The 22,683-nt window shown below is 41.9% G+C and overlaps 1 pseudogene; it reads left to right on the top strand.

The window, feature by feature from the left end:
* The first annotated feature begins 19,431 nt into the window (after positions 1-19,431).
* On the top strand, positions 19,432-21,002 carry LOC140342898 (noelin pseudogene; annotated as a pseudogene).
* Positions 21,003-22,683: the final 1,681 nt, after the last annotated feature.

Here is a 22,683-nt window from a genome sequence, read left to right as displayed (position 1 = left end):
ATTAACAGTCCCAAGATCACACAGGCCAACACTACGGCACCTCCTTCATAAGTCTCCCAGTATCCTGGGTCCAACAGCCCCTTCTTGGGCGTCTTTTTGATTGTGATTGTAGGTTGAGGCATTTCCCTCATCTAATTTGGCTACTTGAGTGTAGAATCAGATTCTCCACTCCCAGTATAGTCTCTCTTCCGGGAAACTGTGACTAATAATGTCCTCAGTTTCCTGAGACCACTGGATTCACCTCCTCATCAGGTTTAATGCTCACCTTTGCTACCTTGCAATGCGTCAGATGGACCCAAGATTGTCTTTCTGCTATTCTAACGGCAGTGGGAGTGGCTATTAGGACTTGATAAGGACCTTCCCAGCGGGGGGTGTGCCAGTATTTTCTTTTGATGATTCTTATCCAAATCCAATCCCCTTCTGACACAATTTTTTTTTGGGGTGGTGGACCTTCAGGCACTTTTCCTGGATATCTCGAGCGTTTCTGACACGCCTTTTTCAGGTAATCAGCAAGTTCTGTGTCTTCTGGATGATATGGAAATTCTGGTATCCGGTAAGACCTGCCAAACAAAATTTCATACGGAGACAACTTGTTCTTGGTAGGTGTGACATGCATACTTAACAGTACAATGGGTAAACACCACACCCACCCTTTCCCTGTTTCTTTCATTGTTTTACAAAATTTCTGCTTAATTGTCCCATTAGCTCTCTCTACCATCCCAGCTGACTGGGAGTGGTATGCACAGTGATGTTTAACTTGTATGTGCATTGTGGTTGTCAGTTGGTCAATGATTGAGTTTACAAAGTGACTTCCGTTGTCACTTATAATTTTCTCTGGTATTCCCCACCGGGGAATCACTTCTCTTGCCAGCGCTTTAGCTACTGTCTGAGCATCTGCTCTTGCAGAGGGAAATATTTCTACCCATCTAGAATAAACATCTAGTATCACTAGGGCATATTTCTTCCCTTCACTTGGTGTCATTTCATTTTTTAGGGGAACAGTGACTTTTAATGCAAGATCGCCAGTAAAAAGCTGTCGGATAAGCGCGGCTCCGTGCGCGAGCTTTTTCCGTTGCTGAATAGCGCGACTGCGTACGATTCCGGATCGCTAATACGAATGCGCAAGCGATAATCCGATTCTGCTTGATGAATCAGGGGCTTTGTCTCAGAGCCCACCCCCTCTCCCTCCTGCTGTTACTGCTGCCGCCTGCCCAGTACCCAGCTCTAGATGCCAGTTAACAATGCCATCCACACTTCTCAGGGCCCACCTACTCTTCCTGCTAATACTGCTGCCGTCTGCCCAGTACCCAGCTCTAGATGCTAGACTAGACTCAAGCTCAACAGGGTTTTTCCCCGCTGATTCTGCCAAGCCCAGTTCCTTTTCATGTGCTTTCACAGGATAGCAGGCCCTGAGACGGAGTGTGGAAGGCATTAGTAACTGGCATCTAGAGCTGGGTGTAGTGCATCTTTAATGACACCCCGAAGTGTGTAATGCAAGTGTGTAATCTGAAATTTGTGATAAAATGTAGAAGGCCACGTCTTCTGCTTCATCCATCGGTACCACCCTTCATCAGACTGGATTTCTGTGTATGTTACCCCGGAACTGGGAAGTGGGACAGCAGTCCCTCTCTATATGTCGGGGGGATGAGATGTGAGACACCGGTATGTTTAACGGGAACCGAGAGGTCCTGGATGACCACATTGAGCCATGAAGTTATTGAGCTCAGCAGACGTCCGGAGACTTCTCCACAACAAGTATGTGGCCATCCTGGGAGACTCCATTCAAAGATCCGTCAACAAGGATCTTGTGAAAATACTGCAGAATGATGAGTTTCAGACTGAGAAGCAGCTGAAAAGGAAGGGTAAGATGTCATTTGCAAACGACACGTTGGGGGATCTCAGTGAAATGCACAATGGCATAATTTACCGCCAAGTGCGTCATTACAGAACTGACCACCAACTTGTACGGTTCTATTTCCTGACCCATGTCTCTTCGGAGTACATAGAGAGCGTGCTGGCCTACTTCCAACATGGACCTCAGCCCGACGTTGTCATCATCAACTTGTGTATATAGGATGTTATCAGGTATCATGAGCAATCACTGCAAAAGTACAAAAACAACCCGTACCACCTGTTTATTTGGTTCACCAAGGTGCTGAGCCCCAAATGTCTGGTGATATGCAACATGGTAAGTAGGGACAGATTGGAATCTCATTCATCCATTCATGTCTCCAATAGGTACAGCCTCGACACTGTCCATATAGGTGATGGCCTCAACCACTAATGCCGTCCTTGTTCCGTCTCAGGTCCCACCGCCTCCTCCTCATGCTGTTACTGATGCCGTCTGCCCAGTACCCAGCTCTGGATGCCAGTTACCAATGCTGTCCACGATCTGTCTCAGGGCCCACCGCCTCCTCCTCCTGCTATTGCCACCTGTCAGTACTCCATTCTTAATATGGCATTACAGCCATCTAGGTGGCATTAATGATGCACTACACCCAGCTCTAGATGCCAGTTACCAATGCGGTCCCCGCTCAGTCTCAGTGCCCACCACCTCCTCCTCCTGCTGCTGCCACCTGTTTTTTCAGTTGCTGAATAGCGCGATGGCGTACGATTTCGGATCGCGAATACGAATGCGCAAGCGATCATCCGATTCTGCTTGATGAATCAGGGGCTCGGTCTTTGTTGGTCTATGGACATTGGTCTATGGTCTATGGACATTTGGTGTTGGTCTATGGTCTATGGACATAGACCAGTCCATAGACCATCCATAGACCAACAAAAACCTAGCTTACAAAAGCATGCAAGCTTTTGTAAGCTAGGTTTTTGTTGGTCTATGGATCAAGAAAGCCAAAACATAGAAACCCAGCCCATAGAAAAAGGCATACATTCAACGTGGTGTCACGGATCTGCCACAACTGTGGGGAAGTGGACCCTCTGTGCAATCTGCACGTTTAGCAGAGGTAGGAACTGAGGCACAGAGTCTAAGGAACCGCCCGGCATTCACCAGAGCACCCCGCAAGGAGTGATGGACTTTGCTGCGGACAGCGCCCAGGTTGCGGCCCTTAGACACACCCATGCAGACAGCAACTGACACCAGATATAACCAAAGCGTAGAACCAAATCGCTAGACAAACTTGAAAACCAGAACAGGATCAGGTCAGGGCAGTCAATGTCAGAACAAGCCAGAGACAGAACCAGGATATCCGCACTTGGAAATAGATACAAGCTGGAACCTCAGGTAAACGCACCTATTGCAAAAACAGGGAGTGTCAATCCGAACACAGCTTATATAGTGAGGCTAGCAAGCAGGCTGGGCGGGGACTGGAAGAGCAGGTGCAGATAAATCATCTGGAAAGGTTCAGCGATGCCTCTAACTCCAGAGCCTGAACGGAGCAGCTCGAATCAAGGTAAAGGAACCAACTGCTGCTGATCTGACATATATCTGGTGAACAACAAGTACCAGATCAGCTGTGCTGCTGATCTGTGACGCGTGGATTGCTTACAGAAACCTCAGGCCCTTCCTCTTCTTGTCTGAAATGGGCACCTGAGGGACCCTACTAAAAAAATACAAATGCAACAGATTAGGAAAGGTTCACCCCCCCAACCCACAACCTCCAACCCAAAACAACAAAAAAAAAAAAAAACAATTCTTGCCTACCTCCACAGTGGATGCAGCCCGTGAAAATTTACCAGAACCGCAAACCAGAGGACACTAATGTTCTACAAAGGCACATGATATATGACATCAAAATTAATGAATGTGTAGACAAATCTTCACATATCAAAAGTCCACAATATTTAGCAAAGGCAAACAGAAATTTTAGAATCCCGCAGAAATTGGAGTCTATTTTAAATATTTAACTCAATAACCAGGCAGATGTTCCCAAAGGAAAGCAGCACCATATACACCTTCAAATAAAATAAAAAAACATAGAAATAGTAGGTTAATATTTATCTTTTGGAAGGCTGAACACCATAAACCAAATTACCTGGATTCTCCCACAGGCCTCTGCAGTGGCTCAACAACCTCCTCCTGTTGATGTGGATCTGTTAAATAAAACCAAAAACAACAGAAATAGAGTGCGCTTGACTATAAAACATAATTTGTATTGATCAGTTCCAAAAAAAAAAACATAACACTCCAAGGCAAACAAATGTGTGCAATTTAACATGTGGGGGAGCTGAAATATAACACATATGACTGTTGACAGCTGCACGATATCAAACAGGATATATCATGAAGGTTTATCTTACCAGAAGGGAAGACTAGTGTCATCTTCTGCGAAATCAGAAATTATCGTTTTTTATTTTTTGGTTCTTTTTATTTGCATCAACAAACAGCTAATCTTAGAAAAATGATCTCAGAATTCCCCCCAACCAAAAATAAGGAAAAACACTAAAACTTTGGCACAAGTTTAAATTACTAAACTGTTGCGATTATTATTATTATTAAATAGGATTTATATAGTGCCAACTTATTACGCAGCACTGTACATTACATAGTGGTTGCAAATGACAGACAATTACAGACAGTGACACAGGAGGAGGAGAAGACCCTGCTCCGAAAAGCTTACAATCTAGGAGAAGGGGGAAGTAACACACCATAGGAGGGGAGATATGTAGTGGTGGGAAGTAGTGATGGTTTTAAAAGACAGAAGAAGATGGGTAGGTTTGTAGTTTGAAGAAATGGGTTTGGAGTGATCTTTTAAATAAGCAAAAAGTGGGAGCAAGCCGAATAGGACGAGGAAGACCATTCCAGAGATTTGGGGCAGCTCTAGAAAAGTCTTGTGCGTATAATGAGGTTATGAGTGAGGAAGTCATTAGCAGGTCAGCGGAGAGAGCGGCTGGGGGAGTATTTTTTTTACCAGGTCAGAAATGTAAGTGGGACAAGAACTGTCGAGGGATTTGAAGGCAAAGCACAGGAGCTTGAATTTGATTCTAAGGTGAAATGAAAGCCAATGAAGAGGACTACAAAGAGATGCGGCAGAGGAGGAGCAATGGAAAGGATGGATGAGTCTGGCTGCAGCATTCATAATAGATAGTAAAGGAGAGAGTCAGGTTAGTGGAATACCAGAGAGGAGGAGGTTACAGTAGTCCAGACGAGAGATGATAGGAGCGTGTAAAAAAAGTGTAGTTGTCTCTGGGGACAGGTAGGGGCTGATTTTGGAAATGTTGCGCAGGTGAAAGTGAAAGGACCTGGAATTGTTCTGATTAAGAGGGGTAAATGAGAGGACAGAATCAAGGATGACACCAAGACAATGTGCCTGAGGAGAGGAAGTCGAATTACAGTGTTGTTAACAGCTAGGAATATGTCAGGGGGAGACGATGAGCTCTGTTTTATCCAGGTTGAGTTTCAGAAATCTGTCAGCATGACCATGATGAGATGGCTGACAGGCAGCATGAAACCTTATCCAGGACTAGGGGAGACAACTCAGGGGTGGACAGATAGATTTGAGTGTCATCAGCATACTGATGGTACTGTAAGCCAAAGGAGGAGATGAGACTACCGAAAGAAGAGGTGTACAGAGAAAAGAGAACCGGTCCAAGGACTGAAACTTGAATGGAGCGGTAAGACAGATAGGAAGCAAACCAAGAGAGAGCAGTGTCACTGATACCAATGGAGAACATTATTTTGATTAGAAGGGGGTGATCAACAGTGTCAAAAGCAGAGGAAAGATCAAGGAGAAGGAGGAGGGAAAAGTTGCCTTGACTTAGCTCTGATGAGGTCATTGGCCACTTTAGTAAGGGCTGTTTCGGTGAAACTCAAAAACCGGACTGAAGGGGGTCAAGGAGAGAGTTGGTGCTCAGGTAATTGGTGAGTCTTTTGTAGACAAGGCGTTCAAGAAGTTTGGAGACATATGGGAGAAGGGAGATAGGACGGTAGCTAGAAGGTAAAGAGGAGTCTAGTGAGGTCTTCTTCAGGATAGGGAGAATAATAGCATGTTTGAAATATATATATACCAGTAGAAAGGGAGATGTTGAATAGTTTGGTTAGGGCGGTTGGTGGAGGAGTGGGCACTGAGTAGATCAGAGGGAATTGGGTTAGGCGGACAGGTAGTAGATGGAAATGATGGGGCTGATTTATTAAGAGAAGGCTTGCCACGGCGTATTACCACGAGCTAGGGACGAGTGCTAGTGCACTTGCCTGCCGGCTTTCAGCATTGATAAGCAAGCAATGGGGTCAAGAATTTGATTAATTTTTAGATGCTAAGTGTTACATTTTTATGTTACATTTTTCTAATTCACAAAATTGCTTCATTTATACTTTGATTTGTTGCAGTTGTTGTTTTGATACTTTTTTGTTTGGTTGAAACACTGCAAACTAATTGATATCAAGCTGTATACATACTAATTAGCACTTTATATTATGTCATCACACAATAGTATGACTGTAAGAAAAGGGGCCAAGCAGTTTGGATCTGATTCAAATTTCATTCTAGTTTGGCTTTAGATAAATCAAATATTTGAAAAAAGGATTGTTGGCAAAGATGTTATAATAGATGTATCAAGGTACATTGGTACATTTAGTGATTTCACTTGTGTGTGTGTATGTCAAAATACATTTAAATGTATAGAAATACATATGCATTTTCATTATTACTATTTTAACTGGACAACACTGGGTGGTACCTTAGACTCTGCGCCTCTGATATCACCTCGGCTAAATGTGCTGGTAGCACAGAGGGTCCACCTCCTGTTCAAGTGTCTTTATCGTGACACTACGTAAGCAATAGCGATTAGGTTTCCTACCCAAACTGGGCTCCCTCAGGGGTAGAGGGAGACTTGGTAATGTTGCTGGGGCTTCTTACCGCAGAAGCATGTGGTACCGAATTGGTATTTGAAAGTATTTGATACTAAAACCGATACCATTTTGGACGCACTTTCTAAATAGTGTCAGTCTTCTACGAGTTGGTAGCTGGATCAGTGTTTTACATAGTTTACTTAGTATGGTGATGAGACAGTAGTTCGGGGAGATGATTAGTTATTATTAATAGGTGAGGTGTTGCATTGTAATATACTGGTGCGCCGGTGGGTAGACGTCCCTTTGGATGTCTACCCACTGGCGCACCAGTATATGACAACGCAAACCCTCTTTGCCTATTTCTTCCTATAATTTCTCTTTTCTATGTATATGTACACACATATAAATGCATACATACATATATGTTCATACATGAGTGAACATGAAGGCAAACAAACAATTATACACCTAAAAAAGTAAAACTTACCTGAATGAGGATCCTTCTCTGCAAAAGTGGCCGGTGTGTTTTTCAACTGATAGAACACCATTCACATGCACATACCGGGTCTGCATTGGCGTACAACAATGCGCATCAGGCCCCTGTGGTTTGGCGCACAACAATGCACATCAGGCCCCTGTGGTTTGGCGCACTACAATGCGCATCAGGCCCCTGTGGTTTGGCGCACTACAATGCATAACAGGCCCCTGTGGTTTGGCGCACAACTATGCGCATCAGGCCCCTGTGGTTTGGCGCACAACTATGCTCATCTAACAACTACGTTTTTTAATAAGACAATTGTGCTGTTTTTAGCCTTTCAACAATTCAGAAAAAAGGAACATAAAAACAATTACAATTTACTTGTTAAATTGTAGGTCTGTTGGATCACCCAAGGTTAAAAGATCCTGGGAGATTGTAAAGGAGATCACATAAAAAAAACAAACCAAAAAAATAAAATAAACAACTTTATTCAAAATAAACACATTTTCTAAAAGCTCATATTAAAATATTGTAGCCACACAGACCACTAAATTTACATGACAAAAAAAAACACAAACACATGTAAACCCAAACTTCAAAATAAAGCTAAAATTGTTAAAAAATGGCCCAAGAAATTTTGCAATTAAAAAATACTTACCAAACCAATATGCAATTTGGACCTATCAAGAGTGGAAAACTGGATTAGAAAATATTTATGCAGGACAAACATTTAAAGGTGGTAATTAAGACATATTATTGCAATTAAACAATATGGCCACAAACACAATTAAATAGCAATAACATTGACTTCTAAATTGCAAAATGGACATTGAAACATGCGAAGTTTAAAAACAAAAGCAGCTATTGTGCTAAATAGTAAGCAAAGTATGAAATTAGTTAGGGTATGTGCACAGCTGCTACAAATTTGCCTGTAATTGGGACGTGCGCAGTCTGTGAAATTTGGCTGTTCGTTTTTTTACAGTTGGACATTCCAAACATTTATTGATATGATCCTTTACATTTAATAAAAAGTAAAACAAAGTAGAGGAGGAGGCTTTAATGTTAAATTAATTTATTAAATGTGTGTGTTTAGTGTAACTTTAAAACTTTTATTTTTTACAGGTTATCTTACAATAACAGGATGATTACCACGGCTGCATTCATATCATGAGCACAGCCATGGGAGTCCTGACAGAGTGGGATCCTCAGGCACTAGGGGTTAAATGAGTGGCTCCCCATACACTTCTATTGCTCCATGATTGGCTGAGGAAAGGGGATCCCTGATGATGCTTGAGCCAATCACAGAGCACTAGACTTGAATGGGGAGACTTGTTCCTATTCACCTCTAGTGCTGAATGGATGAACAGGAGAAACCCTGATGACGGATCAAGCATCATCAGAGATACCCTTTGCTCAGCCATTCATGGAGCACTAGAGGTGAATGAGGAGACTTGTCCTCATTTAACTCCTAGTGCCTGGGGATCCCACACTGTCAGTAGTCCCACAGCTGTGCTTATAACATGAATGCAGCCGTGGGAAATCATCCTTTTATTGTGGCATAACCTGTAAAAAAATAAAAGTTTAAAAGTTAGACTAAACACACACATTTTTATAAATTACTTTAACATTAAAGCCTCCTCTTTTTGTTACACATATATTTTCCCCTTTCAGGGAATGAGTAAGGGGTTTTATGTACCCCTGTACTCATTCCCCAGGGTGGGGTGGCAGAGATCTGGGAGTCTAATTATTAAAGGGGGCTTCCAGATTCCAAAGTCATGCTTCCAACACTTAAAAAAGCCCCTATTGTTTTCAATGGAACCTTTCTTAAAAAGCTTACAATTGCTTGTAAAAGTGCATAAAAGCGCAAATAAAAGTGGCAGAAACGTTTACATGCGTTTTTTAAACAGTCTGTTTAAACCAAGCCTAAATATGAAAAGACATATGTATTTATAAATGTATATATCTTTCATATTTTTATACTATATTTATATGTAGTTATATATTTATTATTTTTATTTATATAATTTATTTTTTATATATATATATATATATATATATAATTATTTATATATCTATATATTTAGATATATAATATATATTGATAGAAGCAGAAAAAAACGTGGGTGGATGATCTAGTCCCCTGGCAAAAGCCAGGTCTCACCTGCCCGAACCTGCCCAGGCGGATCCTCGAGTCAGGCATCGTAAGCGTTTAGGTAGGCGCCTATGTAAACAACTGAAATCAGTTAACTCTTTCCAAACCTGAAAATGTTAGGTCATTTAAAAATATGTTTATTTCTTAGCTAATATATATGTTTGAAACATTTGAACATCACATCACACCATACATTTTTATTTAGGGCTAACTGGAAGATGTGTGCCATTTAAAAGAATGATTTTTTAGGGAAATAATTACTTTTAAAACAAGCTCGCTAGTGTCAAGCTGCCGAAGATGCGAGCCTTGTAAATAAACAATGTGGCAAACAGTCCATGAGAGCCGCTCCTGTAATGTGGGTTGTAGTGAAGCTTATAAGCTTGTTGAGTTCCAGGAGTGGGATAGGACGAGTCAGTCACAGAGATGGCTTGGTGAAATAGCAGTTCAGAAATTTGGGATATCAATTGTACCTGGGTAGGGGAGGGGTTGGCAGGGCAATAAATATCACTGTGCACTCAGCTGGAACGTGAAGGGAAAGTGAACAGACAAATGTATGGGGAGTTTGAAGTTGGTTCAATCAATTCATCTACAATGGGAGACGTACCATACACAATCAGATGAAGATTGCAGGGAAAAACAATTGGACAAACAGGGATGAAATTGTGGCAGGCAGAAGGGGAGACGTACCTGTAGAAGGAGAGATAAATGCAGATTAGTTGCAGGCAGATGAAGGTGAATTCATCAGTGATGTTAGTAGAGGAGGATAATGATGGTGATGTTATTCCATGGATTAATTCCCATTGCACTTATAATTTTGCACTTGAAATTTGGGCACGTGACCATGCCTGCTGTTTACATAGAAGTGCTTCGGGCCCTGAATATGGATAGACTGGATGTTAGTGCAGATTTGGTCAAGCATTGCTTATGCAGTCTGAAAAGCATGAAAAATACAATACAGCACCATCTAGTTGCCAACACAACATGATTTAACATGCTGCTTAACACATCCTAATAATTTAATCTATTCTTTAACAGGACAATAAGATCCCTTTGCTGGGATCTTCTGGCAAGCCTGTGGAATGTCGCATCACAGACTACTGTACATTCGTGGATGATATTGTTTCTGGTTAAAGGAGGATTCCAGCTTTATGTGCTTTCAATACCAAGCTGATTTGAGGAAGTAAATTTATAGTGGGCCAAGGTCTGAAATGACATTTAAACTGCATAAATGCCCTGGAAAGCTGTCAAAGCAATAAAATATGTTTTGCACAAGTATATCTGTCCCTAGTAATTTTATATACTAATATTATTGGAATTATGTAAACACCTAAAAAAAATCTAGTGAGCTCAATTAAGTTGAGCAACAACAGAACATATGTTCATTTCTAAGAGTGCTTGACCCTGCTTGTGAGCTTGTTTAATGTTTTACTGTGCTTGGCATCCTGGACCTCCTTCCATCACCATCAGGTCTGTTGCTGGGCAGCTAATTGACAACCTGTTTGGACAGCAAGTGGAAGTGTGTTTGTATACAATAGGTCTAAGATCAGGCAGCATAGCACAATGAGAATAAACCTATACCACTATTACAAATTAACAGAGGAGTTGTGTAGAACAGTGGCAGCTAGTGTTGGTCGAATAGCTCACTATTCGATTCGACAGCTAATTCGGCCGAATATAGCAAAAAAATTTGGGTGGTCGAATTCGAATCCCATTAAAGTCAATGGGAGAAAAATTCGGGTTTGTTTCAGCACTGTGTAGAGCTTCTACAGCCTCCAAACAGATGTAAAAAGATACATTATAAAAGGATACCCTGTGTATGGCTTGTAACGGAGCGGTGAAACCTGGTGGCTAATTTTTGGACCGGAGGAACCCCCTCGTGGCCCTCTCTGCCTCTTTTTTTTTTTTTTTTTTTACTTGTACAGTGTTGTGCAGAGCTGGGGGAGTCTTGACATGTCTTTTTAAGTGTATTTATAGGCTGTGGAAGCTCTACACAGTCACGAAAAACAACCCAAATTTTTCCCCTATTGACTTTAATGGAGTTCAAATTCGTCGTTCGTTCACCCGAATAATTATGCATTATTTGACCAAATAGCGGTCAAATCGAATAGTGAGCTATTCGACCAACACTAGTGTTAATCTTCTCCTGTGGCTCAGCACCCCGCCATCCTGTCTGTAATGGTTGCTATGACTGTGGAGAGCAAGCGTCAACCACTTCTGGAAGACTTCCAGGTCACGTGTGAGTGATGGAGCGTCTTCTTAGTGACGCGTATCCACATCCTGACATCTGACGTCTGTACAATATAAACCAGAGAACCAGGGCAGACACACTGAGCTGTCTGTGAGGGCGAGACTTTTATCTGACACCTGTGGAGCAGAAATCTTTAAGGTTGACAGAAGGGTGGCGATCTATGGCACATTGCACTAAACTGTAAGTACTGACAAATACATGAGCTTACATGATTCTTCTTTCCACCATGTGCTTTTTTCTGCCATTTTACACTTTGGCTACTATAGTGTTTTTACACTTTAGAGGGATGGTTACCAACTTTTCCTATGAACATTATGTCTTCCCCTGAAATTTATGAGGTCATTAACAACCTCTTGAACCATATACTGGAACACTTTGGGAATAGTTATGTGATGGCTCATGGTAGGTGACACCATTATTTTTTATATCTGTACTTTGCAATCAGGAGGATTTACAATATGTATATATTTGTAGTGTTTACTGAATTTTCATTATTATTTTTTTCTTTTTTAAGTTGGTATGTATTGAGAATATATGTATTATTCAATATATATTTTGTATTTTATGTATAGCCTGATCTGAGATATTATGTAGCCTGAATTTATGGTCTAATAAAGCGTCTTAGCTCCGTGAAATGCGTCTCCATTTTGTATTGGCTGTCGTGATCCACTTTTATATATGTGTGTATTGTATGCATAATGTGTGTGTATATATATATTTGAAATCTAGTTTTTTTGTGATTATTGATATGTAATCAGGATGCTGACACGCAAGACATGCATCCTTTTTTGTAAATTCACAGTGGTTTTAATTGTTTATATTTTTGTTTCAATCAGTTTTTTTGAGTTTTCAGAGAAAAAAAATAACAGGTAAACATAACAAAAAGAATCAGATATACAACACATACATCATATCAAACATAACAGTGGAGGCTTCGTATTAACAGACATATAGTACCAGGAAGCTGCATATACCTAAAAAATATGACAAAAAACATAACAGTTCCAAGGGGATCATATAGCACATAGTAAACCTGTACAAAAACAGCTACATATCCGCTAGCGGCGTATGGCACAGAGTGTAAACCAATATTCTTAAACAACAGGTAAAATAAAAACAAAGATAGACACATATAACAAAGCAGCCCAGGGGAGTAAGGGGGGATGGGAGGGGGAAGGGGAATGCCGTTCGATACAAAAATAAAAGAGATATATATTAACCCTCAATACCGGGGTTGTGTTCCAGCCTGTAACCCTGGAAACTAAATAAAATATGTATGGAATCGGGGACAGTCTTTAAACCAGTCCCAAATGGACCAGGTAATTCTAAATTGCTCCCACCTATCATCATCCTCCGCAACCAACATCTCCATATGGCGGATTTTTTCAAGTTCGGAGACCCAATTGGCTATAGAAGGAGCAGCAGATTGCTTCCACAATCTCGGAATAGTGGCCCTTGCTGCCGTAAGAAAATGACGTAGGACCCCACCTTTGATGGTTTTGAGCGAACCGGGAACCATGGATAAAAGAGCTATAGTGGGAGTATTGGTTATGGTGGACCCAGTGCTGTCATTATACACCTGAATAATCGTGTCCCAAAATCGATATATAGGCGGACACTCCCACCATATATGAAGCATTGTCCCCTTTTGTAAGTGGCATCGCCAACAACGATCAGATTGTGTAGGGGAGATTCTATGGAGATCCACAGGGCAATAATACCACCTGGATAGAATTTTGTAATTAACCTCTTGAGCTCTGCAGGTTAAGGCCAATTTATGTGTTAGGGTAAATGATTTTTCCCAATCATCCGCAGTTATGAATCCAGTCATTTCCCTCTCCCAATATCTAGTGTATATAGGTGCAGAGGACTCAGGGTCCTGAGCAATTAGCTCGTACAACCTGGACACAACATGAGAGGGGCGGTCAGGCGAGCCAACCAACTGCTCGAAAGCTGTTAAACTTCTATATAGGAATGATAAGTCAGTAAATGAAGCTACAAATGATGACAGTTGCCTATATGAAAGCCAAGAAAGCAACTTGCTTCTGTTTGGGAGATCCAGGAAGGCCAGTGGGGGAACCCGTCCATTATGTAATATACTCCTAAGATGACGGCTGTCCGAGGCAGACCAAGATAAAAATGTGGAGGTTCTCATTGCCGGGGGGAACACTGGATTATCAAATAGCGGTGTCATGGGTCCTGGATTCGTCGACAATTTGCCCGCTCTGAGGAGGATATCCCAATTATCTAATAAATCTAACGTAAGTGGGAGTAGAGGGTGGGCCGCCTGTATCAACGACCGGTCCACTCATGGCCGGGACCAGAGACTAACTGGGGATAGGCAATCTTCCAGCCGTACCCATTCCTTCGTCTCCCTGTTGTGAAACCAGTCCATCAAACGCACTAAAACCGATGCCCTATAATAGGAAATAACATCCGGGGCCCCTGCACCTCCTCTACTTTTGGCCTTGGACAGGGTACTAAATGCCAGTCTAGGACGTTTCTGTTGCCATATAAATTTAAAAAAAAACCTATGAATTTTACGAAGATATGCAGTTGGCAAGAATATGGGGACCGATTGAAAAAGATAGAACAGTCTGGGGATTATATCCATCTTAAGAGTGTTTATACGGGCGAACCAGGAGAGAGGCAGGGAGTCATATTTCTGAAGGTCAGATTGAAGTTTACTGTACATTGAGGAATAATTAAGGGAGAACAATTTGGAGGGATCCAATGGAACCATTATACCCAGATATTTAATGGCATCAGAGCAAATCCGGAAAGGCACATTAGAACGCATAGCTGACATTTGAGTAGAGTCCAAGGCAACATTAAGAATTTCAGATTTGGAATAATTGACCTTGAAATTACTATGTGTACCAAATTCATCAAGTTCCTTTAGAATGGAAGGTATAGTGATATGAGGGGATGTTATATATATCAAGAGGTCATCTGCGTATAAAGAAATTTTATATTGTGCATCACCCACCTGGATCCCTTTTACATCTGGATTGTGGCGCAAGGCCACAGCCAAATGTTCCATAATTAAGGCATAAAGTAAAGGGGAGAGAGGGCACCCCTGCCTCATGCCATTCTTGATTTGAAAAGAATTGGAGAGAGTGCCATTAACCCGCACCCGAGCTCTGGGGAAGAGTACAATGCTGCGATTCTAGAAACCATGCAGGGGCCCAGGCCCACCTGACGTAACGCCGAGTACATAAACTGCCAACTAACCCTGTCAAATGCCTTTTCAGCATCTATTGACCGTAAGCACGCAAGGGTGCCTGAGGATTTAGCAAATTGGGTCAGCAGAAGAGTCTTAATAGTATTATCCCTGGCTTCCCTTCCATAAATAAACCCTGTTTGATCCTTATGGATTAATGATGGCATATGTGGGGACAACCTATTGGCAATCAACTTGGAAAAAATGTTTGCATCCACATTAATCAATGATATAGGTCTATAATTAGAGCAAACCGTATGGTCTTTGCCAGGCTTGGGAAGAACTGTAATATGCGCTTCCAAACTTTGTGAGGGGAACGGCGTATCGGCAGAAACGGAAGAAAACACTTTGGTCATGAAGGGGACAAGATTAGTAGCGTGGAGCCTATAGAACCGTGGAGTGAATCCATCTGGACCCGGGCTTTTTCCGGTCGGGGTGGCCTGCAGGGCAGCAGATACCTCCTCCTCCGTAAACGGCGATTCCAATTGAGAAATCACCTCAGAATTTAAAGCTGGAAGGGCTGTTTTAGTTAAATATTCCTGTAGAGAGGAAGGAGTAGCTGGAGCAGGGCGTAGTTGATAGAGCTCCGCATAATATTTATAAAAAGTTTGCAGAATCTCTTTGGGGATAGATGTCAACCTGCCATCAGGAGTGTGTATGGACGGGATATATGTGGTGGATGTGCGCGGGTGAAGACCCCTCGCCAGTAGTCTGCCACATTTATCCCCATATTGGTAGATCAATTTACGGAAACAATCCCTGTGGCGTTGGTGAGCCAAGTCGTACAGTTTCAAGAGATGGGTTCTAGCCGCAGTCAATTCTAAAAATACAGCAGGGGCCATGTTTTGTTTATGCAAGCGTTCCAGAGAGCAGATTTTATCAGATGTACAAGCTATATCCTGTGCTCTGATCTTTTTAAGCCTAGTGCCTTGTTGTATTAGAACCCCTCGAACTACCGCTTTCATAGCCTCCCACTGCATAGGAAGGGGAGTGGGGTCCAAGGCGTGATCTCCAATAAAATTGGTTATCGCATCGAGATAAAGAGAGTCTTTAAACAAAGAGTCATTGCATCCTCATGTCCATACTCTAGGGCCCATATGGGGAATCTGAAATGAGAGGGACACTGAAGAGTGGTCGGACCAGGGGCAGGACTCTATAGAAGCAATAGGACACCAATCAAGTATGGAATGGCTCGCCAGGATATAATCTATGCGAGAATACATATTGTGCAGGTGGGAGAAAAAGGTATAGTCTTTGGTTGTGGGATGCAAAATGCGCCACATATCCATTATTTTAAAATCGTGCAATTTAGAACGAAGGGAGTTCAATTTGGAATACGAGATCGGGGTTTTCCCTGATGAAGTATCTATGCGGGGATCCAAAACACAATTAAAGTCCCCACCCACAATAATAGATCCCTCGGCAAACCCTTTCAGTAACTCCAAATATTAAGAAAGGGCCGTTGTGGGTTGGTGATTGGGAGCATAAAAAGAAGCCAATGTAAATTTCTTATCCCAGAGAGAAATTTTTAAAAACAAATACCTGCTCTGAGAATCAGAGCGAGAATCTAGTATCTGTACTGGTAACGATTTATGAAAAGCTATAGAAACTCCCTTAGTTCTAGATTCAGGATTGGAGCTATGGTACCACAGGGGATAATAGCGATTGCGGAGAGAGGGAAGTGTAGTGGATTGAAAATGAGTCTCCTGGAGGACTAAGATATTCACCCGTGCTTTGTGTTGAGCATATAACAATTGAGAGCGTTTGTTTGGGCTATTTGGACCCTTCACATTAAGGGTACGAATTCTCAAAGCGTTTGCTTTAGGGGGAAGGGGTACGGGAAGGGGCACCAGACGGGCGAGGCGGGGTAAAACCTCGACCGTGGGGTGAAAAAAGTAAAGCAGGACCCCAAAGGTCCCAAATCACTGCCCAAGAGGGCAGCAGGCCTATATGGAGAAGTGTCTGCGAGCGGCGGGGGAAGGCAAACAAGCAATCAGAAACAAACATGTGGATCCCGCCTGGGGGAACCCGCAAAACCATAAATAATGTATAAAGTAAGAACAAATTCTTAGCATTTGCCCATTATACTAAACAATTAGAGACAACATCCCAGGTCCCATAATAGGGCCAACTTGGGAGGCGAGAGCAGTATAGCTCATGCGCCCCCCAGTGGGCCCTAAACATAATCAACCATAGGATCTAGAGGGCATTCAAGAATAGCAATCTAACAGCAGAATCTGCAGCAACAAACCCTAGAGAAATAACGCCCAACATAGCTACCAGTACATGGAGAGTCCCACCGGAGGAAAACGTCTTGCACAGGATCTGATGTAGTCCGATTATGCTTGGCAGCATAGGCAAGGCTCCAATCAGAAGCGGATTGTTCTCTCGGATAGGCACGGTGTGAGGTAATACAAGGTGAGGTCAGAAGAGTTCTGGTGGCGTTCAGTAGCCCAAGAAACACAGAAAAAATTAGGATGGTAGACATAAATTCCAGAAATGATGTTGAAGGCAACCTGAGATCCAAAAAAGAAAAATGGTATCCAAGTACAATGGTGGAGGTATCCTGAGATCCATTAAAATTGTTGGCGCCGTCGATTCAACTGGCTAGGTTGCGGAAGGAGGAGGGGAAGAAAAGGGACCCGCGGATGTGCTTGAAGAACTATCAGGCGGAGGTCGTGAAGAAGCTTGCGATGGCGCTGGTTTTCTGTTGAGGAGTGAAGTAGCTGTAGGCCATTCAGGTAAGATGATACCAGGAAGATGCAGATCCCGTACAATGTGAGGTAAATCAGATGGCTCACGAAGAACAAAGGTTCTACCTCCCGATCTGATGATGAGATGGAAGGGGAATCCCCATCTATATGGGATGTTCCGTTCACGAAGAACTGTTAAAAGCGGTTTTAGAGCCCGGCGAAGATCCAAAGTATGTTTAGAAAGGTCAGGCAGCAATTGTATCTGTGCCCCAGCCTATTCAAGGTTTGGAGATTCTCTGGCTTTTTTCATTATAGCTTCCTTGGTTCTGAAAAAATGAATCCGACAGATAACATCTCTAGGGCGTTGCGGATTTGTGTTGCGAGGGCCCAGGGTTCTATGTATCCGTTCTATCTCTATATCAACATCCGATGGAACAGCAAGAAGCTTAGCAAAAATAGAGTAGGCCGCAGTGGGCAATTCTGAGTTCGGTATGGTTTCAGGTAGACCCCGTATGCGTATGTTATTCCGCCTGTTGCGGTTTTCAGCGTCATCATGTAGAAGATACAACATGTTAATTTGCGCCTCGTGGCGTTCCAAAATAGCCGCATAGGATACTATTTGTGAAGAAAGATCAGTACATTGGGTTTGTAAAGCTGTGGTGATGCTGGTAACTTGTTGAACGGACTCGCGCAAGGCGTTAAACTCCACCTTGCAGCTTGCTTCCAAACGCCCTATACTGTGTTCTAAATCCTGCCTGGTGGGTAAGGCACGTAAGTGGGCCTTCCAGTCCCACTCCTCTTCAGCATCTAAATTGGCAGGGCTATGGCTCATAGAAGCCTCTAAGGAGGGCACCATACAGGGGCTGAGAATAGGGGAGTCAGAGCGTACCTCTGGTGGTGGTGGGGTTGTAGAGGCATGCAGACTTTCCACAATGGGATCCTGCTGCGATCCGGCCCTTGATGGTATGCACCACGCAAACGGTGCCTGCTCGTCGGATGCGGCTGAAAATCGAGGCCCCGGCTTTTGGGCCTTGTCACGGTCCCCGCGGCCTTGTCACGGTCCCTCGCGGTCATCAGGACACGCCCCTCTAATTGTTTATATTTTTGATACAATAAAAGTACTGTTTTACCAAAAGAAGTTTTTGAATGTTGGTTCCACAAATTACTCTGTCTGGTGGGGATTAAGGTTTTGGTTAATAACGTGTAAGTAAGTGGAGCCACACATCAATTGGAAATTACTTTTGATTTCTTTAATTATTTTCACATCACCTTTAATTATCACTCAGCTTATTATAGGCTCCCCACATTGCTTAAATTAATCTTTGCATCAACAAAGTATATGGTGAAAGGTTTTCTTTATTTGGAAATGTGTGTGTGAAGAAGAGCCAGAGTGCAGTAAAAAATATGCCCGCTATAGACATACCTTTTAAAATTGTATTTTTATGTTAATCATATATGAGATTAACAAATACTTAAGGGAATTATTAATGCTTTACGATATAAGGAATTAGTTCTAAATATATCATTGACATAATTTTCTAAGGTGGGGACCTCCTTGACCCTCCAACAACTGTGTGTAAACTGTAAATATTCAGCAGTGAGTAAATTGTAACTGGCACTATAAACACATCGCTGCACCGGAGTGGGGGGAACAGTAATGCAGGAAGATATGCTACTGACATTTCAGTTTTAAATGTCATATGATAATGTTTATGGAGAGAGGTGCGCAATCCTCCTAGGTATCACTGCAGGGGTGGGTGAAATATGAAAAGATTTGGAAGGGACTCAAGACACTAAGAGATTTTTTTTTATTGCCTTTATTACGAAATATCAAAGTCTACTTAATGTCCCTGATGTAAGTCAATGAAAACTTTGTCCTGCAGAGCTGATGTTATGTATTGTTTTTTCAGGTCTGGTATATGGACGGCTACCACAATAACCGCTTTGTCCGGGAGTACAAGTCAATGGAGGACTTTATGAACAGTGGCAATTTTACCTCTCACCGTCTCCCTCATCCTTGGTCAGGGACAGGCCAGGTTGTATATAACGAATCCATCTATTTCAATAAATTTCAAAGCCACATCATTATTCGTTTTTACTTAAAATTAGAGACAATTCTAAAAACACGCAGCCTGGACTCTGCTGGGTACACAAACGTCTACCACTATGCTTGGGGTGACCAGTCAGACTTTGACCTCATGGTAGATGAGAATGGGCTTTGGGTGGTTTATGCCACCAACCAAAATGCTGGTAACATAGTCATCAGCAAACTGGACCCCAACACTCTACAGATCCTAAAGACCTGGAATACAGGATACCCCAAAAGAAGTGCTGGAGAAGCCTTCATGATCTGTGGAACGCTATACGTCACCAACGGTTATTCTGGTGGCACCAAAGTGCATTACGCTTACCAGACAAACACTTCCAACTATGAATATATTGACATCCCATTTCAAAACAAGTATTCACACATCTCCATGTTGGACTACAATCCCAAGTACCGGGCTCTGTATGCCTGGAACAATGGCCACCAGGTCCTCTACAATGTCACCCTGTTCCAGGTCATCGGCTCTGATGAATTGTAGCTAAATCTAGCTGCCATGAACTGACCAAAACAGTAGGACTGAACAAAAATGGAAAACAGCTGCCAAAACTTTGCTGTCCTTCTGCAAGGCCTGTCTGCGTTGAATAACTCCTATGTGCCCTCATTACATTATAGTACAAAAACACATGCACACCTTTAAATTTTAATAACAAAATCTAATAAAACGTGCTGTACCTAAGATCCAAGAAAATATACTTTTTTTGTTTAAAAGCCATATAAACAAGTAACAACAAGCCAGTGACTGTTGGTTGTTACGGACCGTGCCTAACATCAAAGATGTGGCAGTTTTCTTAACTGAGAGCTTTTGTTATTGGGAGATTGAAAATGTCCAGAACGCTAACCATGGAACTTTCTACCGAGCACTTTCTGGAATACACGCACGGTTGTGAATTTTCAAAAAAATAAACAATAAATAAACAATAAACAAACAATAAACCTCAACCTCTAAAGTTTGGAGACTCCAAAAGTATTGCTGTTACTAAAACATAAAAAAAACACAACGCAAAACCCCCCTAATCGAGAAGATTTGAACGTCTGTATTTTGTCTATGATGGTAGTTTGTCTATATTGTTTAAACTTCTGTATTAGAAATTATCATGTATAATGTCTGTTGTACTCTGAAATATTCAAATGTATTTGTTTCACGCAATGAATTTAGTTCACTCCTATTTTTTTTGTTTTTGTAAAAATCTAAAAAATCTAAAAAAAAGAAAAATATTTATTACACATTAAATACACAATATATGTTTAGAGAAAGATGTTTACTTGTCACAGTAACTATAAAACACAAAGACTTGGAGCACTGTCTCTTAAAGTACAGTGAAAGTAGGGCACTGGTCCTATAAATAGAGAATTTAATCTGGGATATGAAATAATTGGTATCAAACACAGAAATCAGTAGATGTCTGTGAAAAAAGCCTCCGGATTCCTTGTACCCACTAAGTAATTGTAAGAAAATATTAGCAAATGTTTTGAGCACTATGATTATAATGATCAAAAAACAGAGATCTACCATACAGAGCGATTTCTATTAGCCACAGCTATATAAAATCCATAGTAAAACAAAATATTGGGATGTTTGTATTTGATTTTTCTTTTTTTTTTAACAGTCATTCATTTATTTTTAAAATTGTAACCAAAATTTGACAAACACAGATGGTACATTGCAAAAAAAAAAAAAATATGAAAATAGCTTAGATCAACAGTGTTGCAAACAATAGGTCTCCACACATTGGACTAAAACACACGGGGGTGGGTAAACAGGCTAGGGAAGGCTAGGGGACAGTAGGGGGTGTGGGTGTAACATGAACTTAATCTGCAGTCTCGCAAGAAACAATACTCAGTGGCAGAAGTAAAACTTATGAATGAGAATCATTTTAGCAAACATATACAGTACCCTCTAGCGTACTACATACAGCTGGGATATCCTTATGTTACCTGAGATAGATAAATTCTATGGTCAGGGGAGTCTTGGTATAGCAGCCAATAGAACCAGGTGTTATGGAACTTCTCTGTATCGTGAACAGTTGAGGTTAATATCTTCAGCATAGTCTCATTAATCTTTGGAAACCAAAGTCCAATGGACAGTGGTGTTGGTTGCCTCCATAGTAGAGGCACACATGCTCTGGCTGCATTATTCATGTGTTTAAGGACCGAGTTGTGATTTCTTTGGTCCATCACTGAGATAGAGAAGGAAGAACGCAGGATTGCCGTACCTGGGGTAGGGACTGCAAGAATACTGCATAGGATAGTTGATTAGCTCTCCAATAGGATAGCTTAAAGGATTGATTTGGATCTGTGAGCTCTGTTATGGAGGGCCAACTATTGTGTATATTGAAGTGGTGGACTTTACTTAGCTTATGTTTCGCCAGGACTCATAGTCCTGGGTCTTCTAACCCTGGCGGGAAGGATGGCAGAAGAGGGGAGGGCACCGACGAGAGGCTAGGAGAACACATATACTTTGCACAGATTCGTAGTGACTGGCCTATGGTGGGATGTTTTCGTAAGTGTATTGTAGATGCAGGCGGGAGCCACGCTAATGCTGTTAGCAGAATATTGCTGTATAATTTTCCAGTCCCACCCATTGTATGGAGAGTGGCTCTCTACCACTCTTTTGAGGTGTGCTGCCACATAGTATAGGGAAAGATTCGGCATCCCCATACCCCCCTGACATTTGGGGAAAAAAAAGTAGTTTACGGTTTGTCCGTGGGCTCCCCCCCCAGACAAAATTAAACAATATAGAGTGTGCATTTTTAAAAAAGGAATTGGGTTTGCTAACTGGAAGTGCCTGAAATAAATACAGCAATCTTGGGAGTACATTCATTTTTATGGTGCTTTCGCAACCAAACCTAGGAAAGAGACCTTTGGTCCATCTTTGAATATCCATCCAAATTCTTGAGAAAAGAGGGGGGAAATTCAGTTCAAATATCTCAGATAAATGTTGTGGAATGTTAGTGCCTAGATATTTAGGTGCTGGTGTTGGACCATTTGAAGTATGATTGGGAGATCTGGGACAACAGTTGTGGCTGGAGCATGATAT

The sequence above is a fragment of the Pyxicephalus adspersus genome, chromosome W, assembly GCF_032062135.1.
Source record: "Pyxicephalus adspersus chromosome W, UCB_Pads_2.0, whole genome shotgun sequence".
Taxonomy (NCBI): Eukaryota; Metazoa; Chordata; class Amphibia; order Anura; family Pyxicephalidae; genus Pyxicephalus; species Pyxicephalus adspersus.
The sequence above is the reverse complement of the archived record's forward strand: the minus strand, read 5'-3'. Positions and strand labels throughout refer to the sequence as shown.